Source organism: Festucalex cinctus, chromosome 13 (genome assembly GCF_051991245.1).
Source record: "Festucalex cinctus isolate MCC-2025b chromosome 13, RoL_Fcin_1.0, whole genome shotgun sequence".
NCBI classification, from domain to species: Eukaryota; Metazoa; Chordata; class Actinopteri; order Syngnathiformes; family Syngnathidae; genus Festucalex; species Festucalex cinctus.
Window position 1 is genome coordinate 3786316 of NC_135423.1, and position 14553 is coordinate 3800868.

General features: G+C 40.2%; 1 protein-coding gene across 1 annotated transcript in view; it reads left to right on the plus strand.

The window, feature by feature from the left end:
- cog6 (component of oligomeric golgi complex 6) overlaps positions 1-12701 on the plus strand; it is a 113176-nt gene extending 100475 nt beyond the window's left edge. Inside the window, exon 20 of the mRNA XM_077540537.1 lies at positions 10890-12701. The gene's annotated coding sequence lies outside the window, so the exon portion shown is untranslated. The remainder of the gene's footprint in view (positions 1-10889) is intronic.
- The last annotated feature ends 1852 nt before the right edge of the window (positions 12702-14553 follow it).

Sequence of the window (14553 nt, forward strand, 5' to 3'; positions counted from 1 at the left end):
TAACCAATCACTAACTAGCATGCCAGTTAATAGCTAACTGACCAGCTAACAGGCTGACCAATTAAACTCACTAACATATAACTCATGCTTGACTGTTTAAATGTCTGACCTTAAACTAACTAACTAACTAACTAACTAACTAACTAGCATACCTGGAAAATTGACTGACCAACTAACTGATTGACCAATTAAAGTAAGTGACAACACGCTACCAAAATAGCAACGACTTGACTAACTAGCATCCCAACTGACCCACTAACTAATTGATGGCCTACCTAACTAGTCACCAACTAACTGACCCACCATCCGCCTAACTGAATGACGAAACATTTTACTAACAGATGAAGTCATAAACGAACAGATTAATCAAAACTAACCATTTGACTACCTTGGTTACTAAAGGACTAAACAGCTAACAGCCAACTGACAAGGTAACTAAGAGACTGAGCGATTAATGAACAAATCGGAAGCCGTATTTGACTTCAAGAAGGACATAAGATAAGAATCTGAACCGTACCTGTCACACCGAATCAGTTTTTTTTCTTCAGCAAAAATCCTGAAAAGCGCAATAAAGAGGGAATTTTCAAAACATTATAATTACAATATTTTAAGTTTTAATTTAGTGTTGAAAAAAGTATTATTTTTTCCTTTACCCATAGCGTATTATGTACGCAGGTTCTTTCTTGTGCTTTGTGTCGGCTCGATAGCAAATGTCACCGTATCGCGCCTCCAAGGCAACCGGCCAAAATTGTGTCTATGATGCTGGGAGGCAACTGTCTAATTGTTGTTTCGGAACGTCTAAATGATGGTTGCCGTGGAAACAAGAGTCTGAGTTTTTAGTTTGTGGGCGACGACCAACCATGAGTCAGCGAAACAGACCACTCGAGACTGCAACTGCTGTCGCATTTACATTTTTTTTTGCTCTCATCTTGCTTTAATCCGACTCGCTGCTCGCTGAAAATGTATTTTCAAAAAATCACTTTGGGTGTTTTCTTAGTAAAGTCAACATGGTGACTAGTAAGTGACTGAGCTCAACGTCATTCCCGCCTTTTGTCCCTTTCGGGCCACTGTACTCTTTGTTCCTATTCAGCAATGCGGTCACATCACATTTGTTTGTCGCATCGTCCATCTGTCTCCTGGTTCTTCTGTCTCTTGAGTTATATCCACAACTATAAAATCTTTCCTTGTTTTAGAATGTTTCCATGCACACAAATATTACCTCGGGTAACTTTAAGGTCATCGTGTGATTAAATCAATAAAAGTTTGGTAAATATGTATCAATTCAATTGCTACATCTAACAGTAAAAACAGGAGGAAATTTGAATAATAGGAATCAGTTGTAGGAAATGGGGGAAAATCTGTGAATTGTAAAAGTATGAAAAATGAGAGATTGTAGGAAATGTCAAGGAAAACTGACAAAATACCAGGAAATGTGGTGAAAAAGGTCATACTAGGAATGGGGAAACAATTCAAATTTAATGGCAGGAAATGTCATGAGCTGAGGTTGGATCCCAAAAGCGCAGACACAAATCAGATTTGAACTATTTACATCGAGAGGCATGGAACAAACTTGACTAGACGGGAAACAAAGAGAGTTGCACAGAGGGACAGTGGTAACAGAAGTAATAATCCGACAAAGACACGCACTTCTCAGGAGGCTTATCTTGACAAGGAATTGATCTGATTGGTTGTGTCTAGACATGTGGGTAACCGGACTGACGTGGAATTACCTGATTGGCTGTTGACCAGATAAAGGGATTAAAGATTCCTGACATCACATAACATCACATAAGCCTAAAACCAGTTGAAACTAGATGCTAGTTTACATCAGTTCAAAACAGACACTTGACCTCACGGTCATGAACCCAACTTAACAGGTCATGAACTCAAACTTAACCCTGCCATGACAGCAAATGGAAAAAAAAAATCTATATATAAATGAATGGTAAGTAATTGGGAGCGAAACTTGTCAAATGTTGGGAAATGAGAAAAAAAAATTGATGGAATGGCAGGAAATTATTACGTGTGGGGGGATTGGACTGTGTGGCAGGAAATGGGAGAAAAAAAAAACAGACAAAATATGCTTTTATGTGCTATAACGGCACACAGTAGATGTAAAATCGTTCTTATGCATACTTATTTTACGTGATGGTTCATGACTGCAGCACATAAGAATTTCCAAATTGAACGAGTAAGTTGTCTCTATCGGCGATCAGAAATTCCCACTCGTCTTAAACGTGGCATGAATCCAACATGTGTGAAACTGTCCCTTTAAATGAAGCATCTACGCATTACAAAGTCACACGGCGCCACTCCGTATCGCACCGACTGGCTTGTGATGAGCCGTGGGAATCACAAGGCTCTTCTCAGCTTTCCACCTGCTCCTCGGCTGGAGCACCCACGGGAGCCCGACCCAAGCTCCCATTTGCGCCGCCCCCGGGAGGGCGTCGAGGCTACAGAACAAGGGGCCTTGTCCGGACTTGTCGGAGCGCGGTCCCACCGTTACGGGACAGGCCTGTTTTCTTGCGCCTTGCATTCTCGCATGGGATGACATCAATATTAACTGTAACACCTGAGACATCGCCAACCAAGTGTTTCCGTGTGCGCGGGCCGAAAGACAGTTTGCTTTGGAGCATGGTTGAGATTGTCCATCATGAGAAGCTAAAATGTTAAGAAGTATTTGGTGTCCGTATTTAGCATTGAGATGGACAACCCTAGCCCCCCTTAACCGCAACCCTTATCCTACCCGTAAAATTACGTTTTCTGAATGTGGAAAACCGAACCCAAACATATGCTTATCCCCATCCCAACCCTAGCCACGAATCCTCGACCCCTAAGTCTCTAGCACCAACCCATTGAAAAACCGAAGACTTCAAACATTCAAGCATCTCTGAGCAAGTCTGAGAATCCCAGCTAATATAAGTGAAACAAATAAAATACTCATTTTGAAAACAATCGATAATCTTACTTCAAGTGTAGTTTCTGGATGTTTCATGACACGATCTCTCATGGACTGTTTCATGCGGCACTAAAATGTGTTTGGCACTTGTCGGTTTCTGGGGTAAAACCTTTATTTGGATGAGTTCTACAAAGTAGTTGCGATCCGGACGTCACGTGACCATTTCTCTGAACGCGCAAGGCAGGAAAGTGACGGCACCGCGTTAATGGACGAACAATGACGAGGAGGGATAAAACTAGCGTTTAGCCGTCATCCGTACAGGTTGGATTGCCAATGAAACGTCAGGAGTATTTGTTGTTAAACTTGGCGATGCTGCTAACATGGAATGACATCCTCTGTTGCGGGTGAGTGATTTCAAATCTGATCTTACAAAGGTTTTACAAGTTTGTACAATCCGTATTTATTTCCCCTTTATGTGTGGTCAAAATGCTATCGAAGTTAGCAGTTTCACGCAAGTCTCGGCAGCGTTATTTAGGTACGTTAGCGACGTAGCATCTGTTAATTCGGCCAACGCCGCCGTCATTGATGCCGTAAAAAGGCTTTATGGTGCTGTTCGGTTATTAAATTCAACTGTGTAATATCTATTCAACCGTAGCAGCACAAACGAACAAAACGGATGATTTCACCCACATTTTGCGTGTGCTAACTTGCCTGTAGTTAGCCTGCTTCATCAAGTTAGCATCTGCTGATTCAGTCACCGTGAAAGTGCAAAGTGCCCGATCACGTCTTTTGCCGTCATGTAATAACTATACAATCGAGCTACATCTACGTAACTAATTGCGTGACTAATTCAGTAATTGACTCACCTGATATGAAGTGATAGTTACACAATCAATGTCTTGTTGTTCACCCTTTTTATTTATGGCTGCTGTGATCCTTTGATTCCTTTTTTTGGTAGCCCTGAGAATGCGCAATCCTTTTTTTTCGCCTCTTCTCGACAGCTGTCAATCATTGTTCAAGTGTAGAGTTTGCAGTTTACTCAAAGTGGCAGACGTGTTTTCTATACTGCCAAAATGGCGCCCATTTCCGCATGCATGACATCGTCATGGATTTCTATTGAGTGATGTCAGGATTGGCAGTCCGCTGTTAGGATATCTCAGTTTTGTTGACATGGTGTTTGTTGAGCAAGTCAAAAAATGTCAAGTTGAAGTCTGCGGATCGGCGCCAACCGCCGGCTGTCGCATTGCGCCGGGCGTAGCTGCAAGCGTGGGAGTCGGGCCCGATGCTTGAGGTTTTGACGCGGATCTGGTGTCACGAGCAGGTGGAAAGCAAAACATCTCGCCACCTTGAAGCCGGTCTGTTTTCCCATCACGGGTCGCAGGTGTCCGCAGACCTCCCGCCGCGCCGGGCCCCGAGCAGGTTGCCCAGCAGGCTGTGTTGTGTCAGGCCCCGCTGATTGACGGCCGGAGCTGGAGGAGCTCCCGGAGGGTGGTGGGAGGGCGGCCAGGTGGTCACTCACCGCCGACTTGCGCAGCAGACATCTTTGACGAAGCTCGCAGGCCGCGTTTCGCAACACTGAGACTCGTTTGAATCTCACAATTCCCGTGTTCGTCTCGTAAAATTTACAAAGTAAAGCCGTGTCGTGACCACGCGTGTAACTGGAAGTATTGACATCCGAAATCATCTTTTTCCATTGAAATGAATGGGAATGACATCGCTCCATTCCAGCCTCACCAAAAACATTATTACAACTAGTGGTGTGTCAAAATTTGTGCGCTAATTTTGAGTTCATTTAAAGTTCCTTTCACACCACTAACTTTGTTAAGCTTTTTTTTTTTTTTTTAAATGAGCGCCCCTTAAGACCAATTCACACTGACTGCGGAAAGTACGTGGTGCGTTTTCCGTACGGCTTCCACACGGAGTGCAATTCACACCGCGTGCATTGCGTGTCCGGAAAGTGTATTTTGCAATTTTCAAAATAGCTCTTAATATGAAAAGAAAAATACACTGAGCTGTCACCAAGGTCTTACAAATGCCATTGAGTGGCAGAAAAATGACCTCGACACAAATCAATATCACACTTTTTTTCCCGTACAGTACATCTTTTTAATTTTAACTCTGTTTTATGAATTATGAAATTACTGTATCAATGACTAAAAGGTACATATTTCTATTTAGTTTAATATGTTTTCCACTTTGAAATTTGTGATTTAACTATTGAAGTCATGCGATTCAATTCCGATAAAAATTTTTAATTGGCTGACACACCTAATTACAACATATTTTGGTAAGAAAATATAAACATGCAATGTCGCAGTTTTGGACACGTTTTTTTTTTTTTTTTTTTTTGCATCACTGCAATGGACATTGTGCTGCTCCTTCTACTGTGCGCACATTGGTCACCTGGTGTTATTAAAAAATGGGCATTTGTACATTTCCATTGAACAGATGCCCCTCATTAAGCTGCAAAAAACTAACCCTGAATAGGAGGTGTTGCTTCACCCCCTCTTCGCAATTTTGGGGTGCATGGCCCGATTATTTTTTCAACCCGCCGTTTGATGGCCCGTTTTTGTGTATGCACCGCGGAGGGTCGGTACTCTGGAGGTCTAAAAACCCAAACCATAGGAGATCTCGGGCCCCCCTGGCGTCCGTGTGGGCTGCCGCTCACATATGTGGTTGATGTCGACCCTGGGCACCCAATTCCACTCTCGGTTCCAACTTTTTGGAGACTTTTGAACTTGGGACTATTCAATTCCAATAAATGTTGGAAATGAAGTTGGATTTGGAATTTTTTGTTGGAATTCAGACTTGGAATCTGGTACTTGGCACATTCTATGGGTTGGACCCAAGTTCTTTTCATTGTGTATGACACAACCCTGACATAATTGACCCCCTAAACTTTACAACTAACTAGGGGTGTGAATTGCCTCGTACCTGACGATTCGATTCGTATCACGATTCACAGGTCACGATTCGATTCGATACCGATTAATCCCGATACGAATTTATAAGTCGATTGTTGCGATTTTTTTTCATTCAAATTTAGAAAATACTAATCAGTACGCTTGTAGAGTGTAAGATTTATATGAAAATGTATTATTTATTTATCTGAAATTTCAGTCTTATGGAGGTTGTAATCTTTTTCATGTTTGAACAGCATTAAAATAAAATATTAAGGCTTAATGTTCCGTTCATATAACATTCTTCCATGCTCAAGGTGTGAATCCTAACCCGAAGTCAGACGTTTTGTTGAATATTTTTCCATTAAAAATGGAAGTTTAAAAATCGATTCACACACACACAAAAAAAAAAAGGCAATGATGATAAGACGTTGAATCGGTAAGACTACCGAATGAACAATTCTGAGCTCTTAAAAAAAAAAAAAAAAAAAAAAAAAAAAAACATCGATTTTTTTTATTGAATCGATTCGAGAATCGCGCGATGTAGTATCGCGATATATCGCCGAATCGATTTTTTTTTAACACCCCTACAACTAACTATACCACAACCCTAACTTCTCTCCTAACCTTAACCTCCCCTTACTCACCCTGACTAGCCCTCCCTCATTGTTAACTATCTCTTCCCTACATTGCTAACTGCGATTTCTTTTCGTCCTGAAGTCAAACTATTGACAAAGAGTTATTGTGACGGCTTCTTTTTGAGACTTACTTCCGTGGTTCTGTCAAGCCATGCCTGTGAGCTGCTGAGTTACGTAAGATATTTCGGGATACGTTGCTCTTATTGTAACGAGCTTCCAAACAGAGGCGCCATTGTTGATAACATTTGTCGAGAAGCTGTCTTTGTAAATGTTTGACATTTGCAACCTCTCGCGTCCTGTTTTCCCTTCAACTCTCTCTGACCCCGATGGGTCCGCTTTGCCCCACCTAATAATCCCCTTTTCCCAAGCCTTATTGTTATTAAAATCAATCAACTTGACCTGTATAATGTCATAAATGTAGCGTGTCTCTTCCATGAAGAAAGAAAAAGCACTTTTGCGAGCATGTATCACACACTGTGGACGTCCTTTTGGACTCGCTTTTGTCTTCCTGTGGGATTCTGAGTGCTAATTAGCATCGCCAAACTAATGAGAGGCAGCTCATTCCCTTTACACTTTTTACAGTACACTATAATACTGTATATTTTTTTACCATGTGACTTTTTGCCATTATTATGATGAGAAAACTGTCAATAGCCTACACAAAAACAAATGATTAGTGTGCGGTTTATGTTTTAAAAAAAATAAAAAATAAAAAATCTGTCTTGTGGATTGTGGCACGAATCTGTCGCCACGGAGACGACGAGGCGTTTTCCCTCCTGGCCGAGTCAGCTGAGACGCGGCGGCGCATCCCGCCGGACCCGAGCCAGCCTCGCCATCGTCTCCACGATGATGAGATCATAATCGCAGACGGGGAGGTTAATGTGGCCCAATTAGTTGGCAGATGCTTACAAACCTGCATCGCGCCTCGTGCACGGGATATGCAGAATGTTGGTTACATTTCATTGCCGCAGTCGTTTCGTTTCTTTTAGGGCGATATCACAAAGTGGTTGGCTTCATTTGTCTGTTGAATAATGTTCAAATGTTGCTTCAAAATGGCCTGAGGCAAAACAAAGCATTTTAACAGTGACAATTCTATTTTTTTTTTATTCGCCTTTTCCTCCTGCTATATAACGATATATAAATAATAGTAAAATACAAAAATAAATAAATAAATACGGGGAAAAAAAACAATACTGTGAGAAATGAAAGACAATGTAACAAAAAAATAATGCAGATATTTTGTTGTTAATGATTTTCAGAAAAGCAAAAATAAATGCATAAAAAATATCTGGATAATAAAATTTCTCCTTGTTGGAGGTAATAAAGACTAAATAAAGAAGTAAAAAAAAAAAGCTAAATTATAAATAAAATGATGAAGTCATGGAAATTAATTTGTTTGCATGATAATTAACTCTTTTTTTTTTTTAAATACAGTATACAGAAATGAAAAGAACAACAAAATAAAACTAATTAAAAACTAATAATAGCAATATTGATTTACTATTGACCAATTCATTAGGACGACACTTGAACTTGATTTATTTATTCTTCAGCTTACTGACTATTATTGATTATAAATAAGCTATTGCTGACATTTTAAAAGCAAATCTAATATTTAAAAATATAAAATATTTACTGTGTATGGTCTGCAACTCTCGTGCAGATAAAAAGTTTGGAGAATAAATGATTGAATGAAAATATTTATTTGCATAATAATACCAGTACCAACTAACACCTAATGGTAAAATGTTGGCCTTTTTAAAAATGCAATATTAATGTAAACAAACGTACTGTTGATTTCATATTTATTTAATATTTGTTTTGACAGATACATTATCTACAATACGTTTTTTTTAAAAAGCAACTTACATAACCAAATGCGAATTCTTGTTACCTGACCTGCCCTCTTTGCCCTCACCCCAAGCCTTCACAAAGTTACCTAGAAAGCACTTAAGTTTTTTCTTTTTTTGTTTCTTTTTTTTAAATGCACCGCTGCTCACTAAATAACAAACGGCTCTAAAAACACAGCTTACTTTCTGAAGCCACTACAGAAAAGCAGTAAGGAAATAAGCATGTAATAGGTTGAGTGAGCGTTTGCCTGTCGCTCGGCAGTCTTGACTGGTCGCCGTTTCTCAGAAGACGGCGGCCGGCCTTAATGAGAGGAGCCGAGGCGCATGCCTGTGCACATGGCAGCGCAAATTAAAACGTCTCCTGCGGGCCGCCTCTCTAATTCGCTGGCATCGTGCCCCCGCCTTGTCCCCGAATATTACCGTACCAGCACGCCGCCCCACCGCCGCCAACCCCGCACCTCTCCCTCCCACCTACAGCCAACCAGCATGGGGCCGGCAAGCCCTTCTTGTTCCTCTCTGAGTCATTAACAGAACACACAAGAGAAACTGGCTGATTCAATTACCACAAGAGAAAGCACACATGTATTTTGGAGCGGGTGGAGTTTTTACCATACTATTCATATATATATATATATATATATATATATATATATATATATATATATATATATATATACATGTACCGTTACAACTTATTGAAGGAAAAACCCTCCCCAAAGTCGATGCTAACTCCCTGTTAGCATTTGCTAACTTCCTGTTTGTGCTACGCTAGCGATGTTTTAAAAAATGAAGCGTGTTTTGTACAGTGGATGTCATTCAGTTAACTCCCAACTGCGGTGTCATCAAACAGCTTAAAGAAACGCTTCGTGGCAACAGAATGACATACGCTACACACGTGCTAGTTGCTAATGCTACGCAAGCAAAATGGTGCATTCAGGGTACTTTCACAGTGTCAGAAACTTTGGCTTTCTTTGATAATGTTTTTAGGGGGAAATAATCAGCTATTTAGTTGAATCTGGTGAAAAATTTTATTAACATTGTGCATGCTCCCTGCGCACGTGCTGACAATGGGAGCACCACTGCCACCTACTGTAGAGGATGTGCAATTACATTTTATTGTAGCCGCCCTACTCCTTTATTTTTTTACCAAAATGTTCGTCTTTCTGACTTCAGCGAGACTTTGAGACGAGTTCATCACTGTGCTTGTAGTTTGTACTGAGAACTCGTTTTACTATTTGTATTTTGAATTGTACCTAATAAAGTGACCCGGCCACTTTCATTCCCATTCACGTTCGTCAAACTCCGCCGTAATCGTGCAGGTGTTACCGCCCACTCACGCCGCCGCGGTTGCCACGGCGACATCGCTCAGTTTCGCATACTTTGAACGTGACTCGCAGGACTTGACCAAAACAGCCTCCTGCTTTAATCCCGTGAAGCAACACCCACTGGTGTCATAATAAATGATCACAGTGAGAAGAATTGCCATTATGGCGGAAGAAAAGAAAACGTATGAAAATGTGTCATCCTTTTGAGGCGGCTGAGCAAAGACAATAAAAAGGAGGACAAAACCCACACGGGAATGGGAATGAATTCAAAACACTTTCTTGCTCGCAGTCTAGACTTGAAGTGAGTCAAACGCGCCCTGCCCAGCGTTCCCACTCACTCCACATGAGCGCCATTCAATAGTCGCGCGGAAGGAGGGGATCAAAAAGTCGGAGTAAATAATTTTCCCCATTCACGAGATGCATATTTACTTTCAGTAAATATTCGCCGAAATTGGACTCAAGAGTGCAACATGCAACTTACAAACCAAAATCAGCGGATACCTGGCAAATTTAAGACTCAGCTCCTCTCTTAGCTCCTCAGTACTGCAGTAATATTAGTCAAATTGGCAGAGGATAAATAATATATTTAGCAATAGGGATGTCACGATAAGGGCAATATCGTGATATCGCAATATTAAAACTGCCATAATATCGTCATCGTTATGTTCACAATATTTAAAAGGAACACATTTGTTAAAAAAGTCAGGTTGATGTCCATTTGTGCAGTTCTAGCACCCTCTAGTGGCTAGTTTATTAGTGCAATTTAATTTTCATTAGGGATGTTTTGGCCTTCTATGTTTAAAATCTATGCTAATTGTCAGATGAAGGGGAACCTAATTTGCTTGTGAAGCGATCAATGTGTGCTTGCATTAGCAAGTAAGTGGCTCAATATTGTTATTAGAGATTGTAGGTAGTTTATATGCATTGCTGTTATCTACAAAAGCACAATATTGTTCTTTTTTCTTTTAGTATGAGCTCTCTTTTTTACAATATTGTGATCTTTTATTAAATATCGCCAATGCCCCCACAATATCGTGATAATTATCGTATCGTGACAATATCGTATCGTGATGTTTGGATATCGTTACATCCCTATTTAGGGAAATCCCACATCCCGACAAACAAAGCGGAGGCGTGTGTTTTCGAGTCGTACTGGCAAAAAAAAAAGGCCAAACGTGGGACAGGACAACAACGTGAACGCGTCCAACACGTGCTGCTGTTTGTCAACCGGGTTGATGATGTCGACGATGTTGTTGTGGTCGGTGTTGTTTTCAAAGGTCTTGCCGACACGCAAGCGGGCGAGCGCGCTGGATGCAGATGACTCAAACCAGGCTCAGGTAACCCATATGTTCCCTTCATGCTTTAAAAAGAAAAAAAAAAAAAGGTAAACAAGCGCGTTATGACATCCAACCGAGCTTTTGAATAAGCGCATGAGTGGCACCCGGCTGCCGCGGGAGACTTTGTACCTTTTTTCCTCCGCCATTGATGCGCATCGCTCATGACTTGTTGCAACACAAGCCACTGATGAATACGCATATTTATGTGTGTGCACTCCTTGGAGCTAAATAAGACCAGAAAAATATTAGGAGCATTTCTCAATGAGGATTGTTATTATTGAGAAGACCAAATGTTTCATTGGATGTCACGAGATGATGTGACCAGTAAGGGGATGTCATGGAGGTCATGTGCTACAATTCATTGTCAACTTTAGTATTTAATTTCAATATAAGAGGAAGTATGTCCCTCTGAGTTTGAATTTTAATTCCTAATGTGATTTTTTTTTTTTTTGTCATTACATTGTCATTAACATACGTATTGGAAAGATGCACAACCCTAATATATACGTATACTAGGGGGTGTCAGGCGATTACATTTTTTCATCATAATTAATCGTATGACTTCAATTGTTAACTCACAATTAATCACAAATGTTACTGGAGCCTGGACTCAATATGGGAGGCGGACGTGCTAACCACTCGTCCACCGTGCTGACCCACGTCATGGTAAACAGTAATTTCATAATAATAATTCATAAAATTGAGTTAAAATTAAAAAGATCTGCGATTGGCTGGCAACCAGTCCAGGGTGTACCCCGCCTACTGGCCATAACCGGCTGAGATAGGCTCCAGCACCTCCCGTGACCCTTGTGAGGGATAAGCGGTCAAGAAAATGGATGGATTAAAAAGATGTACCGTACTGTAAAAAAACGAGCGTGATATTAATTTGTGTTGAGGTTATTTTTCTGCCACTAGATGGCATAATTGCATTTGTAAGATTTTGGTGACAGCTCAGTGCAGTTTTCTTTTCATGTTAAGAGCTATCTAATCTTTAAGATGAAGTAAATTGTGAAATTCTCCACATTTTTAAAATTGTAAAATGCAACTTGACCCCAGTCAGCCCAATATATGCATTCTATGACATTTATTACTGCTAAATTTTGACGTGGACGTTTGCTGCGTTGCGACCGGAATTCCCCCAGTACAAGCTTTCCAAGTAAGGGGGACATTTGAAAAACAAATAAATAAAAAAAATAGTGGCGTGAAATTACCGGAAATTCAAAATTAACACACTCATTTTGACACCCCTAATGTATAAATACATATGTGATGTATCCACAGCTTCTCACCAAAGTGAGTACACCCTTCACATATTTACATGTTTTCATGACATAACACTGAAGAAATAAAACTGAATGAAAAGTAGTCAAATAACTTCAACCCCTGGCAACAAAAGTGAATCCACCCTTAAGTGAAAATATCCCAATTGAGCGCAGTTGTTGTCCCTCCCTCCTGTCATGTTGTTTGTTGTAAATTCTGTTATGATTTGGTGTGCTATGTCAATAAAAAGTGACTCGACGAGTCCGTACAAGTCATTAAAAAGTCTTTCATTCCTCTAATCCGTCGTCTGTTGCTTTCACGCCGCGTTGGCCTCCCTCCGCTTTGTTGCCTTCTTCACGAGCGCCTTTTTCACCTCGTTTGTCCTCCGATGCGCCGCTTCTTGCCGCTCCCCGTACACGCTACGCTACTATCGCGCGGGAGGAAATAGCAGAAGTCGCGTGCCAGTCGCAGCTCACCGCAAAGCCTGGCCGGGGCGGAGAAGGGGCATTTTGGGTATAAATCACGCAATAGGGCCCAGGGCGAGCCGGCTGCCACAAATAGAAGGGCCTCGCATGTCGTAACAGCTTTCAGCAACACAAAGGCGGGCCTGTGGCTTGTCTATTTTAATTGACTTCTTTTTTTATTTTTATTTTTATTTTATTTTTTGCTGCTGAAAGGCATCCTATTGTTTGTGTGTGTGGCACAGTCAGTCATGAGACGAGAGCAGGTTGTCAAGTTCATAGCTCCGAAAATCCGAGGTCAAACATCCAACAGCCGTTTGGCTTCGCTTGTACGCTCCCACCAGAAGGAAAGCGGCTCCATATGTTGGCAATTTGGCTTTTTTTGGTCTCTATTTTGGAGTACAAACTGGAGCAAAGGCCTGTTTTGTCATTGCAATAATGTGTAATAATGCTTTTATTTGTATTTTAGTTTTTCAAAGGATAATATTTTTGATATATTATTTTTAAATTTTATTTTAAAAAATGTATTTAAATTTTCTTTTTATCATTATGTTACACATTACATTTTTTTATATTATTTATTTATAGTATTTTTTATTTTTTTAAAGAGTCAGCAGTATCATATTTAATTATGAATTAATTTATTAGGAATTAATTAATTTCATATTATTTACATTTGTTTAATTTAAAGCCCGTTTACAGTACAGTAGCTTGTATACAGTAACATATTTACTTTTTGCATTTATTTTAATAATGGCATAATAATATTTCAGTTAATATAGTTGCTTTTTTTAACTGTATTATTAAATGGTTTGTTTTATTTGCAACTCTTAAACTCAAGATTTTATGTCACTCTTTTCTTTGTTAAGGATTTTTAGCCGCATTTCTTTTTAAACTGATTATTTGATGTATTTTCTTATTTGTTTTATTGTTATTATTTTATTATTTTATTTTATTATTATTATTATTTTTATTTTATTATTTTTCTGTACTGTCTAAACAAATATAATGTAACCACTAAGAATTACTTACTTATTGTTTTGCAGTACATGGCAACCTTAATTTTTATTTTATTTAATTAATTTAATGTATTTTTTTTTTTAACCTTTGTAACATTTTGAAATCATTCTTTGGATGAACAGCAATTATTGTGAATTTATTTGTGGTGCATATTCCTCACCATCCTTAGCATTCTTTGCCGATGGTGTGAGCGCCATCGCTCGCTTCATTCGCCTTCCTTATCTTGAGGCGTGGCGTCCATTTTGGAGCCCACCGTAATGTCTCCTTTGCCCTTTAAGGGGCCACACACCACTGATGGTGACCCCACTTCATGACCTTCACTTAACTTGTTCAAGTCTCTCCCCTGGGGACGGGGGGGGGGGGGGGGGGGGGGGGCACAATATATGTGCTTTATGGCTAAATAACGGGTATGTATGTAGCGCAGATGAATTGTGACGTCGGCGTGTGTTTAACTGGAGGTCACGTCAGGACACAAATCAAACGCCCGCCCGGCTGGCCCGCCCGTCTCCTCCCAACTCTCGCGCTTTCTCCTTCCTTGGAGCAGAGGTGGCAAAACGCTCAGCATTTGATGAAGCGTGACTTTGCGACTTTGTCGTCCCAATTCTTGTCCCTGTAGTCGACACTGTGAACTTGCTTTTTAAAAAAATTATTATTTTGTGACCGTGCAAACATTGTTAAGAGTTACTAATACATATTATTATTATGCTCACTAATAAACAAGGTAATGTCAATAGCAAACCGGACCAGTAAGTAAACAGACAAGAATTAACAATATCAACAATCCAAAGTGAGGCTGGTAAACAGTACTAACAGGATTCGTGTCTTTGGGGCTCAAAGTCTCTCTGAGACTTATTTGTCAGACT